Source organism: Eubalaena glacialis, chromosome 1 (assembly GCF_028564815.1).
Source record: "Eubalaena glacialis isolate mEubGla1 chromosome 1, mEubGla1.1.hap2.+ XY, whole genome shotgun sequence".
Classification (NCBI taxonomy): Eukaryota; Metazoa; Chordata; class Mammalia; order Artiodactyla; family Balaenidae; genus Eubalaena; species Eubalaena glacialis.
The window spans coordinates 234,882,214-234,899,592 of NC_083716.1; positions in this window are offsets into that span (position 1 = coordinate 234,882,214).

A 17,379-nucleotide genomic window follows, 5' to 3' on the forward strand; every position below is an offset into this window, starting at 1 on the left:
AAACGTTCTGCTCAGCCACCTCCCACACACATACTTTGATTTGTTGAATGCAAGTTTTTACCCCATTTTCCACCCAAACGCAGAAGAGTCAATCTAATAGGCTGAAGTCATTTAGTTCTTTTCTTCAAAGTGCCCACCATCTAGTGGAAGAGTCAGAAAAACAGACAAGCCCAGAACACTCTGATAAGGGCAGTGAGAGGAGAAGGCAGGGGTTCTAAGGAGGAAAACCCTCATCAGACGGGAGCATCAGAGAAGGCTCTGTGAGCAGGTGGGTCCAGGGAGAGTCTAGAGGACATGCTGCTCCAAGCTGCCCTGTCTACCTGCCAGCCTCACTCTCTGAGAGATGCCTAGGTATGTCAGAGAGGGTTCAGAGGAAGACGCTGAGAAGGATGAAGGAATCAAGTCTGTGCCATGTGGGGAACAGCTGGAGGAAGGAGGAATAATAGTCTTAAGAGTTTATTTGAAGGGCTGCCTTGGGGAAAGGGATCTGACTTGTGTGCAGTCTCAGGAAGTATTACATTGAGCCAGTTCCTGGGAAAACTCACAGGGACTCAGAAGTTGTTTCTAGAGAAGGAAGCACTATCTAACCCAAGGCCAACTTGGAAACGAATGAGATGTTTTGTGAGGAAATGAGTTTACCATTACTGAAAGAGTTCAAGGACAAGTTGAATGACTACTTGTCAGAGATGTGATGATAATTAAAGCACAGTGGTTGGGGGGATGGGGGTTGGTGGAATGTGGATGGATGCAATCTTTAATAGCCTTGAGATTTCCATCAATGCTTAGAAACCTATTGCTGTAACCACATATCCATGCTCTTTAATATGCTGTCCATTTAGAGTTTTCATAGCAAAATATTGGAGAAGTATTTGCCTTACAAATAAAAGATATTCAAAGGCTTCTATGCTTTATGCTTTCCTAGAAATCTTTCCCCATTAGTAATTTATGCAAAGTCACCACCAGTATAATTTTCTGGGTTAGTAGCTATGTTTACGACCTCTAATTCTGCAGAAAGGTAGCATGCAGAGTACTGTGGCATAAATAAGGATCCCAGGCTAGTGTTTTGCAATTGCCTTGTCATGACACACCAGTGAACTATGTATCATTCACTGGAAACTTTTCTCCTTTTTCCTCTTCTCTGTTTGTATAGTTGTTGGCTGGGAAGCTGTGTGTACAGACAGGTGTAGTGAAAAATGTATTAACCCATAAAAAAGGCAACTTGGTCTTTCTCATCTATGCCTTTGGACGTCATTTCACCTCTTCCTTTCCTTCCTCAAAGTGAAGATCAAAGGAGATAAGTTTGAAAGAGCATTGAATTTCTAAATATTATGCTTTCAAGTTTATGCTGTGTTTAATTTTGCACTCTGTTGGTCTCCCCCACACACACATACAAAGTTGTCTCAAACATAAACCTGGGCTTTAGTCTGCATGCCCAAAATAGAAAACTGATTTGAGGAAGGGAATAGGAATGAAGAGAAAGATGAAGATAAAACTATACAAGGAGATACCTTCCAAAACACTCTAAGTAAATCAAAATGAAATCCTAAAACATGTTAAAGTAATCCACATGAAGGCAAGAAAGGAAAAATAGAATAAGAACCAGAGGAAACCAACAGAAAACAAACAATAAAATGGTAGACTCAAGCACTAACATATCAATAATTATCTTAAATGTAAATGAACTAAATACACCAATCAAAAGAGAGACGGACACAAAAACATGACTCTATTATGTCTAGAAGAAACTTCAAATACAATGATATAGTCAGGTTGAAACTAAAAGGATGGAAAAGATATAGTATGGAAACATTAATCAAAAGAAAGGAGTGGTTATATTAATATAATAGAAAATAGACTTCAGAACACAGAGAAGTACTAGAAACAAAGAGGATTATTACATAATGACAAAAAGATCAATTCACTAGGAAGATATAATGGTCATAAATGTGTACCCATCAAACAACAGAATCTAAAAATAGATGAAGCAAAAACATGTAGTGCTAAAAGAAGGAATAGATCCACAGTTATACTCAGGGACTTCAACACTCCCTCTCAGCTACTGATAGAACTACGAGACGAAAAATCAGCAAGAATATAGAAAATCTGAGCAATACAGTAAACCAACAGGACCTAACTGACTTAGATAAAATGTTCCATTCAATAAATACAGAATACACTTCTCTTTTTCAAGTGCCCATGGAACATTCACCAAGATAGACCATATCCTGGGTCATAAAACAATCCTTAACAAATTTTAAAAGAACTGAAATCACACAGAGCATGGTCTTTGATTATAACGGATTCAAACTAGAAATCAATAATAGAAAGGCAACAGGGAAATCTATCACCATGTGGAAATTAAACAACACACTTCTTTAATGAAAACAAAAATACAACATGTCAAAATTAGTGGGATGCAGCTAAAGCAGTGCTAAGAGGGGAATTTATAGCACTAAGTGCTTATATTAGAAATGAAGAATCTAATCAGTAGTCTAAGTCCCTACCTCAAAAAATTAGCAAAATTAACCCAAAGCAAGGAGAAGGATGGCAGTAATAAAGATAAAGTACACATCAATGGAGTTTAAAATAGCAAAACAATAGAGAAAATCAATGGAACACAAAGTTTTGTCTTTGAAAAAATTAATGAAATCAACAAAGCTCTAGCAGGACTGACAAAAGTAAAAAGAGAAATAAAAGGCATATAGATTGAAAACACAGTAATAAACCTGTTTCTATATGCAGATGACACGATTGCCTATGTAGAAAATTCCAAGGAATCTACAAAAAAACTTCTAGAATTATTAAGTGAGTTCAGCAAGGTCACAGGGCATAAGATCAACACACAAAAAGCAATCAAATCTCTGTATGCTCACAGTGAACACGTGGAAAAAGAAATTAAAGACACAATACCACTTACAATCATTTCAAAGAAAACGAAATACTTAGGTGTACACTTAGCAAAATGTGTATAGTATCTGTGTGCTGAAAAGTACAAAATGCTGATGAAAGAAATCAAATAACACCTAAATAAATGGTGACACTACTATGTTCATTGGTTGGAAGATTCATCTTTACTCTTCAACATAGTAAAGATGTCAATACTTCACAAATTGATCTAGGGTTTAATGTGATTCTTATCAAAACTCAGCAAAGTTTTTGTGGGCAAACAAGATAATTTTAAAATTTACATGGAGAGGCACAGGCCCTAGAATAGCTAAAACAATCTTGACAAAGAGGAATAAAATCTAAGGAATTATGCTACCCAGTATTAAGCCACAGTAATCAAGATAGTGTGGAATTGACAGAAGGATAGACACATAGATCAATGGAACAGAATAGAGAACCCAGAAGTAGACCCACACAGATATGCTCAACTGATTCTGACAAAGTTGCAAAAGCAATTCAATTGTAAATGATATAGCCTTTTCAACAAACAGCATTGAAGCAACTGGACATCTATATGCCAAAAAACTAACTTCAACCTAAATCTTACATGTTATACAAAAATCAACTCATAGTGGATCTTGGACTTAAATGAAAAGGGTAAAGCTATTAAAGTTTTAGAAAAATCATAGGAGAAAATTTTCAGAATTAGGGCTAGACAAAGATTTCTTAGACTTGACACAAAAAGCACAATCCATAAGGAGAAAAAATGGATCAATTGGACATCATCAAAATTAAAAACTTCTCCTTCCTTGAAAGTTCATATGAAGCAGATAAAAAGACAAGCTACTGACAGGGAGAAGATATTTGCAAACCTCATGTCCAACAAAAGACTAGTTCCTAGACTATATAAAGAACTCCCAGAACTCGACAGTAAAAAATTGAACAGTCCAATTTAAAAATGGGGAAAAAAGATACTGAAGAGGAGATATCAATGGTAAATAAGCACATGAAAAGATGTTCAACAGCATTAGCCAACTGGAATATGCAAATTAAAACCACAATGAGATATCACTTCACACCTATTAGAATGACTAAAAAAAAAAAAAAATTGTGACAACACCAAATGTTGGTGAGGATGCCGAGAAACTGGCTCACTCAGGCATCGCTAGTGGGAATGTAAAAATGGTACAGTCACTCTGGAAACTGTTTGAGGGTATATAACCCAGCAACTGCAGTCTTGGGCATTTATCCTGGAGAAATAAAAAATTTTGTTTACATGAAAACCTTTACATGAATACTCATAGCAAGTTTATTTGTAATGGCCCAAAGTTGGAAACATCCAAGATGTTTTAAACAGGTGAATGGTTAAACCGTGGTGTATACACCCCGTAGAGTACTAAGCAGCAATAAAAGGTACAAATTATAGATGCACACAAAAACTTAGATGAATCTCCAGGGAGTCGTGATGCGTGAAGAGAGCCCATCTCAAAAGGTTATACACTATATGATTCCATTTACATATAATTTTTTAAATGACAGAATTTTAGAAATGGAGAACAGATTAGTGGTTGCCAAGGGTAAGGGACGGGGTGAGGTGGGGTGGTGGGTTGAGGCAGCCACAGGGAGGTGGGTTTGGTTGTGAAAGGACACCAGGAAGGATCCTTGTGGTGACTGAAATATCAGTGTCGTAACTGTGGTGACGGATACGTGAACCTAGACATGTGCTAAAGTTGTATAGACCTGTACACACGTATATGAGCACTAGTAAAACTGGGGAATCTGAATGAATCCAGATGAGTAGATTGCTCCAATGTCAACATCCTGCTGGTGGTATTGCACTACAGTTTTGCACAACGTTACCATTAAAGGAAACTAGGTAAAGTCTTCACAGCATGTCTATGGGTTGTTTTTTTTTAATGGCATAATCTACAACAATCTTGATAACATTTCAATTAAAAAGGCACGTTTCCTCTCTGGCAGGGCACCCCATTCTGAAAGGAAGACCCACTACATGTCGAGGTACCAGCAGAAAGTGACCAGTTAGAAAATACAGATTTTTGATGGGTTATGTTGAACCAATTTTGTCCCACATATTATCACCGATTCCCTCCTGAAGCTGGTTCTGTTGATGCATCCTCTATCACTCTTGCTGGGCACAGGGACCCCCAGCACCAAACACAGTACAAGAGGAAAAAATCTTGGGAAATTCAGGGGGAGAGGGATACTCTTCAAAGGACAACTGAGGATCAGGCAGTAAACTATAGGCTTTATTACAGTTGGAAACGACTATACAAGTCACACCCCACTTCCTTTCACCTACAACAACAGGCACCCAGAGGTACAACTAAGACACACACAGAAGAAACAAAGCAACGCTAAGCCTGAATGAAACACAATTTCCTGCCACAGACAACAGGGAGATCCCGCTTCTGCTAGCAGAACTCTAGTACCTTCTTCCTCCTGGCTATTCAGTGTACCAGTAGGATCAGCCTCTCCTGGGAGCTTGTTAGAAAAGCAGAGCTCAGGCTCCACCTAGACCTCCTGAATCAGGACCTTCATCTGAACAAAATTCCACCTCAAATTCCGAGAAGCACTGTCTTAGTAGCAATTTCCTGATGCTCTAACTTTAATAGATTTCACCTATTGCCAGGTGAAGTTTCGTGGGTCTATTACAGCTACAATAATCTAGAAAGGGCCCTTAAAATCCATTAAGGGTAATGTGTTACCAAAAACTCTTTACAAGAGATCCATTTTAATTTTTCCCTAATGGCTCTTTATGAAATGGCTGGAATTTTGGAATGACCTAGCAGCTTGGCAACCTCACCTGGCTCCATCCTGAAGGCAATTCATTGACTGGGCAGGTGTCTCTTTCTCTCGGCTCTTTGAAGAGCCCTGAGCTCAGTTGAAGAGGACTGTTCTTTCCAGAGAGGCGCTGGGCTTTGGGACAAGAGTATATAGATATTACCAAGCCTAATAAGCCAAAATTGATGTACTAATTCTGCCTAATTTCTAGACATTTCTAATGTTCTATAATTTCCAGCTTCTGATATAATTAACACATAACCTTGTTTTTTCATTCTCCCCAAATTTCACTATCCACCTCCTCATCAAAATGATTCATCCTGATCCTGTCTATTAAACCTCTAGAGAGAGAGAGGTGTCAATTTTTTTAAATAAATTTATTTATTTTATTTTTGGCTGCACTGGGTCTTCCTTGCTGGGTGCGTGCTTTCTCTAGTTGCGGCGAGCGGGGGTTACTCTTCGTTGCGGTGCGCGGGCTTCTCATTGCGGTGGCTTCTCCTGTTGCGGAGCACAAGCTCTAGGCTCGCGGACTTCAGTAGTTGCAGCACGTGTGCTCAGTAGTCGTGGTGCATGGGCTTAGTTGCTCCGCGGCATGTGGGATCTTCCCGGACCAGGGCTCGAACCCGTGTCCCCTGCATTGGCAGGTGGATCCTTAACCACTGCGCTACCAGGGAAGTCCTGAGAAGTGTCAATTTTTTAAAAAAAGGTATTCTGGGCAGTGTTCTTAGAAGCATCCCCATTTCTTAATCTGACCTCTGTCACACTGTTTTAAAATCATCTTCTCGTGATGTTTCCCATGATTTCAGTTGGTGTTCAGAGATTTGATACTGAAGAAAAAGAAAAAAGCTGATGCTTTTTTTCCCAACAATAAGCTTACATCTAAAAAAGAAAATGCATTGGTCTGCTATAATAAATCCACTTTGCAAAAGAATTACATAATTTCTAATTATATTTCTTGCAGTTATGAAAGGAGCTGGGAAAAAGAGTTATCAGCCAATAAGTGATGGATATTGACCTGGGGCTAAAAATACCACAGAGCTGGCTATTATATGCAGTTTGCCATTTTAGTGGGCAGAGAGCACAAAACAGAGAGAGGTCGAGATAGCAGCAGGAGGAGGCCCCCAATTCCAAAGTTACTTGATGCCAGTAATCAGAGAGCGGAATCAAGACCAACTTCTGCCTGAAGCAATATTTTTATTTCAGTGAAAGGAAAAAAGTTCTGTCTAAGCAGTCTTCCCCTGTGAATCCACCCCACCCCAGACACCTTGATCTCACCAGCAGAAGCAAGGAACATATTTAGAGCTAATGTTTCACAGCTTTTGGGCACAGGTGGGAGGTGAGTCCTCCAGCCACACAGTGTGTTTACGCCTGAGGGGCGCCTGGAAGCTAGCTCAGCAGGTATTTGTCACTGCTGTGCAATGATTGACCTCCTACCAAGTACAGACATTATTTAGATGTACCTGGCATGAACCACTTTACCTGCTTCAGATACAAATGCAATTGCTTCTGTTATTTTTCCAAATTGATGCAGGGCTGCACATGCCCTAATTAGCTGAAAATCAAGCATTTTACTTTTGAATCCATAAGACCAAACCTAGTCCCACACAAATTATCTAAATTTTCCCCATCCTCGGAAAGTCATACTTTTCCAAAAGTCTTAACTTCCATTGTTGGACCACACAAAAGAACTAAACTTCCAATCAGACCAAGAGCGATATGTCTGTCCCTGCCACAAGGGGTCGCTGTTGGAACCTGGTGCTGCATCGTCTGGTGGATGCTCATTTACTGCTGTACCCAGATCCCAGCCAGTGCCGCCTGGCACCCCTGTTCACGCTCCAAGTTAATGGCTCTTGGTTCACGGTCATATTCTTTAGCAACGCTTCCCAACCACGCCCTTTACAGTGTGTCATAACTAGCTCTGCTCTGCAAATACTCAGAAGTGTACAAATCTCATGGCCTCGAGAAGCACTGAGAGAAGCTTAGTTATAAAAATGCAGATTTCCAGGGTCTTCCCCAGCATTTTATGACTCAGGGATTCGTGTGTCAGGGATAAAAGACCAAACGCACCTTTCTAACTGTTACATGAAGCCTGTGGATGCAGGTTCTGTGCAGACCACACTTTGAGAAGCCCTTCTTGCCTTACGACCTGGTGGGAGCCTAGTTTATCAGCCCAGACTTCCTTCCTCTCTCAGGAGCTCCCTGTGGTGTTTGTCTTATTCTTTACTCTGTCCTGAGAGTAGCTCAACAGATTTTTGGGAGCATGGGAGAGGGATTGACAAACTTGTTAACTTTAACTTAAACCAATGTACACAATCACACAAGTGGCATGGTCAAAGTTTGTGGCTTCATGGTCGCCCTGTTCTGGTCAGCAAGGCTGCTCACTGACACCTCCTAGTCCTGAACTTTCTGATAAATGACAGGACTAGGTTCGGGTGGGGTCGTAGGCCCCATTCTGGCCACTGAGTTGTGAGCAGAAAGGATGTGTCGCCTCCAGGCCGTGCATTTGATTTCTGGTATGAGACCCTCCAGGCTCCCTTCTCCTGTGGCACCACCATGAGCAGCATCCAGGAGGGACCAAGCCTGAGTCTGAGCCTCTTGTCAACACGTCCTGTGATGAGAAACATCCCCCTGATTGTTTCTGTGGCTGAGACTGTGGACCGCTTGTTAACAGCAGCATAACTGAGCCTGTCCTAACTGATGACATGCCCAGATCTGGAGACCAGGGCAGGGTAGAGGTTCAGGATCTCAGTCCTGCAGAATGGGGAGTGCGGCAGGGTTAAGATCAGGCAACAGCAATCAGTCCAGGTGACCGGATGGGTTGGTGTGTTGCAGGCAGGGGGCTCTAGCCAGCCCCACAGGGTGTGTGTAGACAAGGGGCCAAAGAGACCCCTTGTTTCCTCCAGTCTCTCCAGCCAACTGGCTCTGCCTTCAAGCACCATCCAGGCCAGTCCCAGCTCCAGAAATCTCTCTCTTTTTCCCCTGGAGGGGGGCCCCAGACAGCCCTCCCCACTGAGTCCTTTGAAAACCTGTGTTCTGGCGAATCACTTAATGGGCAGCTCCTAAGGTCAAGTTCAATGGGATTGAAAACAGTCAGTAATCCAGGGTTGAAATGCTGATGCCTCCTTTTTGCATCTACCTGTCCTGTGCTACCAACTCGAGGCACAAACACTCCACTGTGGGCGGAACAAGGGGTCCTGGGGGTGAGTGGCGGGCCCTCAGCTGCACTGCTGCCTCCTCCCTTCTGGGTTGTCATCTTTCCTACTTCATCCTGTCCTACCGCCTCCAGGAAACGGGTTTTCATGTTCTCTTCCTTTGCATATTCTCAAGCCTCCGCCAAGTCCTCAGACCGAACTCTCCAAGCCTTACCTTCCTCCTGGGCAAAAATCAGGCCCATCCTGTCTATCTCATACAGTCACTTCAGCCACGCTCGGCAAAGCACCTGGAACTCAGAGGAGCCTCCTGAAGGAGCCTCGACTTTGTCCCCATGGGTAAGGGACCCAGGGCTCAGGCAGGCCTGAGCATCCCCGTGGCTGCTGCCCCTACGGGCCGCTGAGGGCACAGCGAGCACATGTTAGAAACACGTTCCTTTATTCCAGCTCCTTGGAGCCCTGCCCTGAGTGTGAATCCTGCCCCCTTAATGATTTACTAAAGCTGTGCTCGGGGAAGGCTCATCAGAAGCCAGTCAAAAGAGAAGCTGCTCTTTCCTCTTTTGAAGAAAATGTTAGGAAATCCATGGCTGGCCTGCTGCTAATGACATGCCTGAATGCATTTCTCTTCAGCCCTGGAAGAAGCTTGCGAACTCCGTTTCTGCACTTAAACCAGCATCAGTGGCAAGAAACGCCCAGAAATTCCAAGGCCCACTGTCGCAGGTGCTCATTGAAGTAAGCAACGTTCCTCTTCCTAAAAAATGTAATTTATTCCTTTGTGTTATTCAGTAGCTTTTAAAATTCTACTTAAACACCCGTTTTCATTACAAATACCCTCCTTAGAGTCAACGAAACTACAGCTCATTATCTGGCCTAATTTGCATGCTTCCCAGTTATATACCTAGCAATATAAAACGCAAGAATACAAATGTTTAGCGGCAAACAATGATGTAAGTCTGGAATAAACAACTTCCTTTATTTTTATCACCAATGTAATTCTCTATCTTGTTGCCAGACACAAATAGGAGAGCAGATCGGTTTGGGACAAGGGAGTTATAGGTCTTTCGGGGACTCTTTTATCCCCTAAAGCTTCACACCAGGGAGAAGGCATTTAGACAAAGAGCAAATTCATGCAATAAATAATACCTTTTGTCTGTTCATTGGAAGTTCAGGTTGCTCTGTTGCAGGAAGGGGTTTTCTTGCTGGCAGCTTTCCGGTTTCCAGACCTGCAGCCCCGAAGACTCTGGAATTTGAGGGCAAGGGGATGTTTTGCTGGTCTGGGCTGGGCATTAGCTGTTGCCACAAAAATAGAAATGAAGTTTTTCCTCTCCCGAGAACAAGGACAGTAAAGGAGACCATGAACAGGCTAGAGAAGAAACATAAACTGGCCTGAAAGTGTTAATCAATCCTAGTTTTATTTTAACTGTTACTAACCTGTAGCATCTGTAACTAGATTTGTCCTTCACAAAACTAACCTGTCACCCCTAATTCTGTGTAATTTACATCCTGCACCTGGTATTTACTCTCCCTGTAATCTCTTGTAGCAAATCACCCCTTGTAGCTGTTTGCATTTCAGAAAAGAGGTCGCAGGCCGATAACGCAGAGACTAACAGACCCAATTACCGGGCTGCTGGACCCAATTACCGGGTTGCCTGACGCCAGCGGTGACTGTTTTGAAACAATGCAAGAAGAAGCAGAATGCAAGACCTTCACCATTTCTATCCTTATCACTCACTTCTGACTGTGAACTCCCCCTGTAAGAATCCCTGTAACTCCCCAGGAAGGGGGGCACAGTTCTTGAGGCGCTAGCCTGCTGTGTCTTCCCTTTGCCTGGCAGAGAAATAAAAGCCTATTTCTTTTCCTCCAAATCTCTGTCTCTGTATTTCTATTTGGCATTGGTGCACAGGGAGCCAAGGGTTTTGGCAACATAGCTGGAGGAGTAAAGGGGTCAGAAGCGTGGTTGTCCCTGAGCAACAAAGCAAAGGACAACACCTGCATTGTATTCCCACCCACCGACCGCCATGGTGAACTTGGGAAGCTGGCCCTGGCCCTCTCCTACCACCTCACTCCCACCGGAAGCCCCAGCTCACATCCCACCTGCACAGCCTGGACCCTGAACTCACGTCTACACAGCCTACTCCCTTTTCTTCCTCCCCAATCTGTCTCGCCAGTCTCCAGCTCCAGCACATTCCAAGCATCTGTGTTCTCCAGGCTGGCTACCCTCTTAGGAACAGCTTGAGAGGAAACCACCCATCACCAAGGCCACTCACGCCAACAGCAGTGTCTGGTTTCCCATCTCACCTGGGTCCTCAGTGCTGCTTGGCAAATTTTTTCCTCATTCTCCTTCACCTGTCTATTCGTTCTTCAGCACAGCAACTCCAGAGAGTCACCATGTGAAGTGCTAAACAGGTGTATTCATTTCCTAGGGCCGTCGGAACGAATCGCCACACACTAGGTGGCTTAAAACCATGGGAATTCATTCTCTCATGGGGAGAATGGAAGGCTGGAAGTCCAAAATCAAGGTGTCAGCAGGCGGCTTCCTTCTGGAGGCTCTGAGGGAGAATCTGTGCTATGCGTCTCTCCTAGCCCCTGGGGGTTCCCAGCAACCCTTAAAGCTCCCTGGCTGATGGATGCATCACTCCCATCTCTGCCTGTGTTCACATGGCTTTCTTTCCTTTATCTTCTCAGTGCGTGAGCCCAAATGTCCCTTTTCTTATAAGGACACACTCTCTGGGTTAGGGCCATCCTAATCCAGCATGACCTCATCTTAACTTGATTACATTTGCCAAGACCCTATTTCCAAGTAAGTTGACATTCACAAGGCCCAGGAGTCAGGGCTTGAACATACATTTGTTTGATGGAGGTCGGGGTGTGGACACGACTCTACCCACTATAATAAATATCTGGCGTTTAGAAACACTTACTAGATTTTAGCTTTCTTTTAAAGGAAGCATCATCTACCCCCTGCACTCTCATCAGATCATTTGCATTTTCTTCCCTAGAGGAAAGACCACTGAATAAGTAATTCTCAGCCTCTCCCACCTCATCTATATCACCACGCCCTCCGCTCCTGTCGCACGGTACCCATCCCCACCCTCATCCCTACCCCTGCCCGTGTTTCCAAAGCTAGCTATCCACCTTTGCCTCTCCTTTACCCCTAATTTCCTGACTCTCCTGAAAACTGACCTGGTGTCTCCTTGATTAAAAAATCCACCTGAGGTACACCTTGCCTCAAGGACACATCATTCCTTTAGGAACTGCTAACAGGTGAGTCCTTCTCAGTCAGTCAGCCTCCTACCCCCACGTGGAGACCATCTTCGCCAGCTTTCCCGAAGCATCCAGAGGCTCACCGCACCTCTTGCTTATGACGCTTTTACACATAAATTGCTGTGAAGGTCCATTTTCCCAGCATCTGGTGGGTGTACTGGAAGAATGGCTTCTTGGAGAAGCTTTACTTCTAGTTAGTTTTCGGTGTCACTGTTAGCATGCTATATTCCTTGGCCATTTCTCCGGGAACCCCTCACCAATACACTCTTGGAGTGGGGCAGGCCTTTCAGCTAATTTTTTTTTTTTTTTTTTTGGCCATGCTGTGCGACATGCGGAATCTTAGTTCCCCAACCAGGCATCGAACCTGTGCCCCCTACTTTGGGAGCACAGAGTCTTAACCACTGGCCCACCAGGGAAGTCCATTGGGCAGGCCTTTCAGGCTCCTGGTCTAGGCCATATTATACAAGCATCTAGGCCCCAGTTAATGGCGACCTGTATAAAATTGTCCAGCAGATTCCTTTGGGTTCTAAAGGCCATGAAAGCACTCCATGAAGATGGGAGGACTAGGTGTGCACAGACGGTCGACGGAGGGTTTTAGGTGGACTGTGGACGTGGGGCACCTTTGAGGATGCAGGGCATACAATTGCAGAGACCAGGGATAAAGGGGCCTGGGAACCAGCAACTGCCAGTTTTATTTCTCCTAAAAGGCAAATAAAATGAGTTTTTGCAAACTGTAGCTCAATGAGCTTGACATTGATCCCAGAAATAACTCTGTAATGTACTGTGGAAGGAGTAGTTAATGATCCCAAATAGGGAAACAAGGAAAGGTTTGCTAAGCCATAGTCATTTCCTTCTGTGATGGGGTTGGTAGGGGCTTAAAAGAAGGAGGTGAAGTGGCCCTAGACTCACTGACGTTCATCCTGGTGTGTCCTGTGATGTCATTCCAAGTGCCCTGCAGCCTCCATTCAGCACTTTCCATGACGGGGAACTCATTACCTCCCGAGGTAGTTCATTCCATCTTTTAGCAGCTCAGATGGCAAGAAAATTTCTTTTTCCTTCTACTGAGCCAAAATTAGGCACCCTGAGGCATCTACTTATTGCTATTGAGTATTTATCAGTCTAGCATGTCAAAGACTTCAGCACCTGCATACCAACACTGCACTTCCGTCCACTTAGTCTGACATCAAGTCAGCAGGGCTGGCAGCCACCTCTCTCCATGGACCCCTGCGGAGCATCCTCTCAGCTAAACACCAAGGCTGTTGACATGTAGCAGTAGCTAAGTCATGGACACCATATCTTTACTGTATTGTTGGAGTTCTTGTTCAATGCAGGATCTGACATTCTCTGTGTTGAATTTTCTCATATTCTGTTAGTTTTCAGCTCTAGCCCAGTAGTTCTTAATTAAGAATGGCTGTCAGAACATTCTCAAAATACAGATATTTGGTCCTATCTTCAGACTATAGAGGCTGTGTAACACAATATATAGGGTCCACAGGGAAGATGGATTATTCTTCTCCATTTGAAGGACCCAGGAACCCAGAACACACACAGCAGCCTGAATAGATGGCTACTCCTGATATACAGAAGGTCCTGGATTAGAGGGCCAGGTGGGTCCAAGAAACACAGTTGTATTACTGTTATTATCATCTTATTGTCATCCTCAAGCAGGTGCATTCCCGAAAAGCATGGGCTATTAAAATTAAAAAGCAGTCAACAAACTAGGGAACGATATTTGCAATAATTATAAGAGACAAAGTTAATATTTTAATACACTCTGAGTTCATAAATGTCAACAAGATGAACAGTGGAAACCCCAGAGGTAAACATGCTTATGATGTTCATAAATAACTTAGGAAAAGGGAAATAAAAATGATGAAAAATATGGAAACAAGGTCACAACGTGCCTGGTAATCAAAGCAATGTAAGTTTAAGCAACGTCAAGATGGTTTTCAGAGTTGTGTCTTGTTCAATGCTCTCCAAAGTACAGTGCAGTGATTACATGCTGCTTCTGAAAAACGGACCAGCGGTCCTTTCTACTTTGGCGAATCTACCATAAAGAATGAAAATCAACAATCCAAAAAATGTATGCTCCAAATATTAATTTTAACAACATTTCATAGCTTTTCTAATCATTGAAAAATGGAAATAATCTAAATGTCCAAACTCAGAAATATGGCTATATAAATTATGGTTATCTCCTGCAGAAAGCCATCTGTATTTCTACCTCCCCTGGGAGCATTGAGGGTTTCTTGTTCAAATCTCTAATATTCTCAACCTCATGACACTGTGATAACCTGTCTCCCCCCAGAGTCTGTGAATTCTTCATGGCAGGGATGCTTTCCATTTATCTTTTTGTCCTCACTACCAGCTCAGTGATGACCAGTTACTCAATAAATGTTTATTAAATGAATAAGAACAAAATACATATGGACGATCCTATAACTGTTAAAATAATATTTAAGTATGTCATATAATAAAAAATGCTTATGTGAGAATAAGTAGAAAAAGTCAGGGTATTTTGTGCTCATAATCATGAAAGAGCTCATGTTTTTAAAGTGTCTTCTCTGTTAAGTGCAATATATAGGATTATATATTATTTCTTTTCATCCTTATGATGATCCTTTGAGGTTCCATCTGTTGTTGTTTTTTGTTTGTTTTTTGTTTGTGTTTTGTTTTTTTTTTTTAGTTTAAGGTAGATAGCATTCTAATCTCTGCTGCTTAAGAAACCAGATCTTGGGGGGTTAAGGAACACAGTCAAGATGAGGAGGCTTAGCTGGGGCACATACCATGTTCTACTGTCTCTAGACAGTAGGACTATGGGGAATTAGTCTTTATTTTTTAATTTTTTAAATTTTTTTAACATCTTTATTGGAGTATAATTGCTTTACAATGGTGTGTTAGTTTCCGCTTTATAACAAAGTGAATCAGCTATACATATACATATGTTCCCATATCTCTTCCCTCTTGCATCTCCCTCCCTCCCACCCTCCCTATCCCACCCCTCTAGGTGGTCACAAAGCACCGAGCTGATCTCCCTGTGCTATGCGGCTGCTTCCCACTAGCTATCTATTTTACATTTGGTAGTGTATATATGTCCATGCCACTCTCTCACCCTGTCACATCTCACCCCTCCCCCTCCCCATATCCTCAAGTCCATTCTCTAGTAGGTCTGTGTCTTTATTCCCATCTTGCCACTAGGTTCTTCATGACCTTTTTTTCTTTTTTCTTTTCCCTTAGATTCCATATATATGTGTTAGCATACTGTATTTGTTTTTCTCTTTCTGACTTACTTCACTCCGTATGACAGACTCTAACTCCATCCACCTCACTACAAATAATTCAATTTCATTTCTTTTTATGGCTGAGTAATATTCCATTGTATATATGTGCCACTATGTTGTCCCTGTATGACATTCACGATGGGAAAAATACGTTAAAAAAAAAAGAGCAGTGGCAATTAGTGGACATGTATTCACTGTGAAATGAAAATCTGACTTAGAACCCATCCAAAGGGTCCTATTTGCTGAGGTATTAAAAAGGCTTTGTCGGTTCGTCAGAGCTGATTGCCTGGCTGGCAGATCCCCTCTGTATTTGGGTCACCAGCAGAACCAAGAGAAGATTCTAGCTTGAGTAACTTACGCAGAAGTCAGAAAGTCTAGAAAGAAGCTATTTAAATGTTGGAAAGTGTGTCTTGCTGTGTAGTCTGGTGTTATCTTTACTGCCCTGACATCCGGCATGCAGGGACTTACCTTCCTGTACTCAAGGTGTCTAAATGTCTTTATCTGCCCAGGTAGGAGATGAGCATTCTGCAAGGTAAGTCCACAGAATGGGCTCTGAAGACAGTTTAGAGTCCCAGTATAATTTCAGGTTTAAAAACCCAGACATGGATGGTGCAGACAATCACAGAAGCGGACTGAGTTAAGGGAGGTCTTCTATCAGGTGTACAAGAGATCCTGGCATGGCCCCATTGGGCTTTTCTCTGATACTGTTAATTGGGGGAGCTGGGCTTTGCCTTTCAAAATGCATCATGCCAGGGAGTCAAATTCAAAATCAAGTCGGCAGGATACAGCTGCACAGGCTCCGGGGTGGCGGGGTAGTGATTGAATGTGACATAAGTAGTCCTGTTGGTATTTCATTGTAATTTACCATTAATTTCAAGTTGATGCCAATGAAATAGGACACCGTGACAGGCTAATGGTTTCCTGCTCCATGCTGAAGGCAGCTGGAATGTTTATTTTCCTAGCTGGAGACATTGATTCCATGGCCAGGGGTCAATTACAAAGACTACCCAGTGAATTATGACTAATTTAAAAATATTTTGCAAAAACATAGTTGGGTTTGACAAAAATGTGATAAATGTTCACTGAGTCTTTTGAAACACTGAGAATTCTTAGTAGGACAGCAAGAATAAACAGTGTTTCAGGCAAACAGAGAGGAAAATGAGCAATTTTCTAGAACCTACCACAAGCTTTAATGAGTTATTGGGATTCAGTAAGATGGATTCACACTTTCACTCATTTTGTTAGATTTGGGTATGGAGGTACAGAAAAGAACCAGGATTAAAGATGGGCCATTAGAAGACCCAATTCTCAAATATCTAGGTCTTTCCTAATGAGATCCTTAACCAATAGCGGATGTAAAGGAAGAAGAATTTGAACAATGATTAATTTCTTTTATTGCTGATATAAAGACATAATATGAATAGACTTTTCACTCTCCCTTCTCATAGAATGTCTATTTAAAACTGCTTCCAGCCAACTTCTACACTATCTTCCCAGAACCACCTAACCACACTCCCCATCCTCCCCCAACCCCAAGCTCTATGTGACTGCACAGAATCACAGGACGCTCTTTTCTGCTGAACATCTAGAATGCCAGGGAATGCTCTCGACACGCCATTTACAACCCACAGAACTCAAGCAAAGCGTCCTTTCGTTTGCGCATCACAGAATTTCCTGGCTTGTGATCTCCTGATTTTTTCTAGCATGTGATTCCAGCAAACTGACCCATCATGCCTAAATTTAAGTTGCATGTATTTCTATGCCCAGAGCCAATTTCCTCTAATTGCATCTTCTGTCTCGTATTTTTTAAAGAAATTTAAGAAGTTACTGCAAAAAAAAAAAAAAAAAAAAGTCCCTTCTCTTTCAAAAGCCGTGGCCAGAATATTTGCATGACCCACGGACTGTGATGATTGAATATCATTTTTATCAACAGAGATATATCAACATTTCTTGACCAATCAAAAATCAGGCTTTCTTATAAGATTTGGAAGAGATAT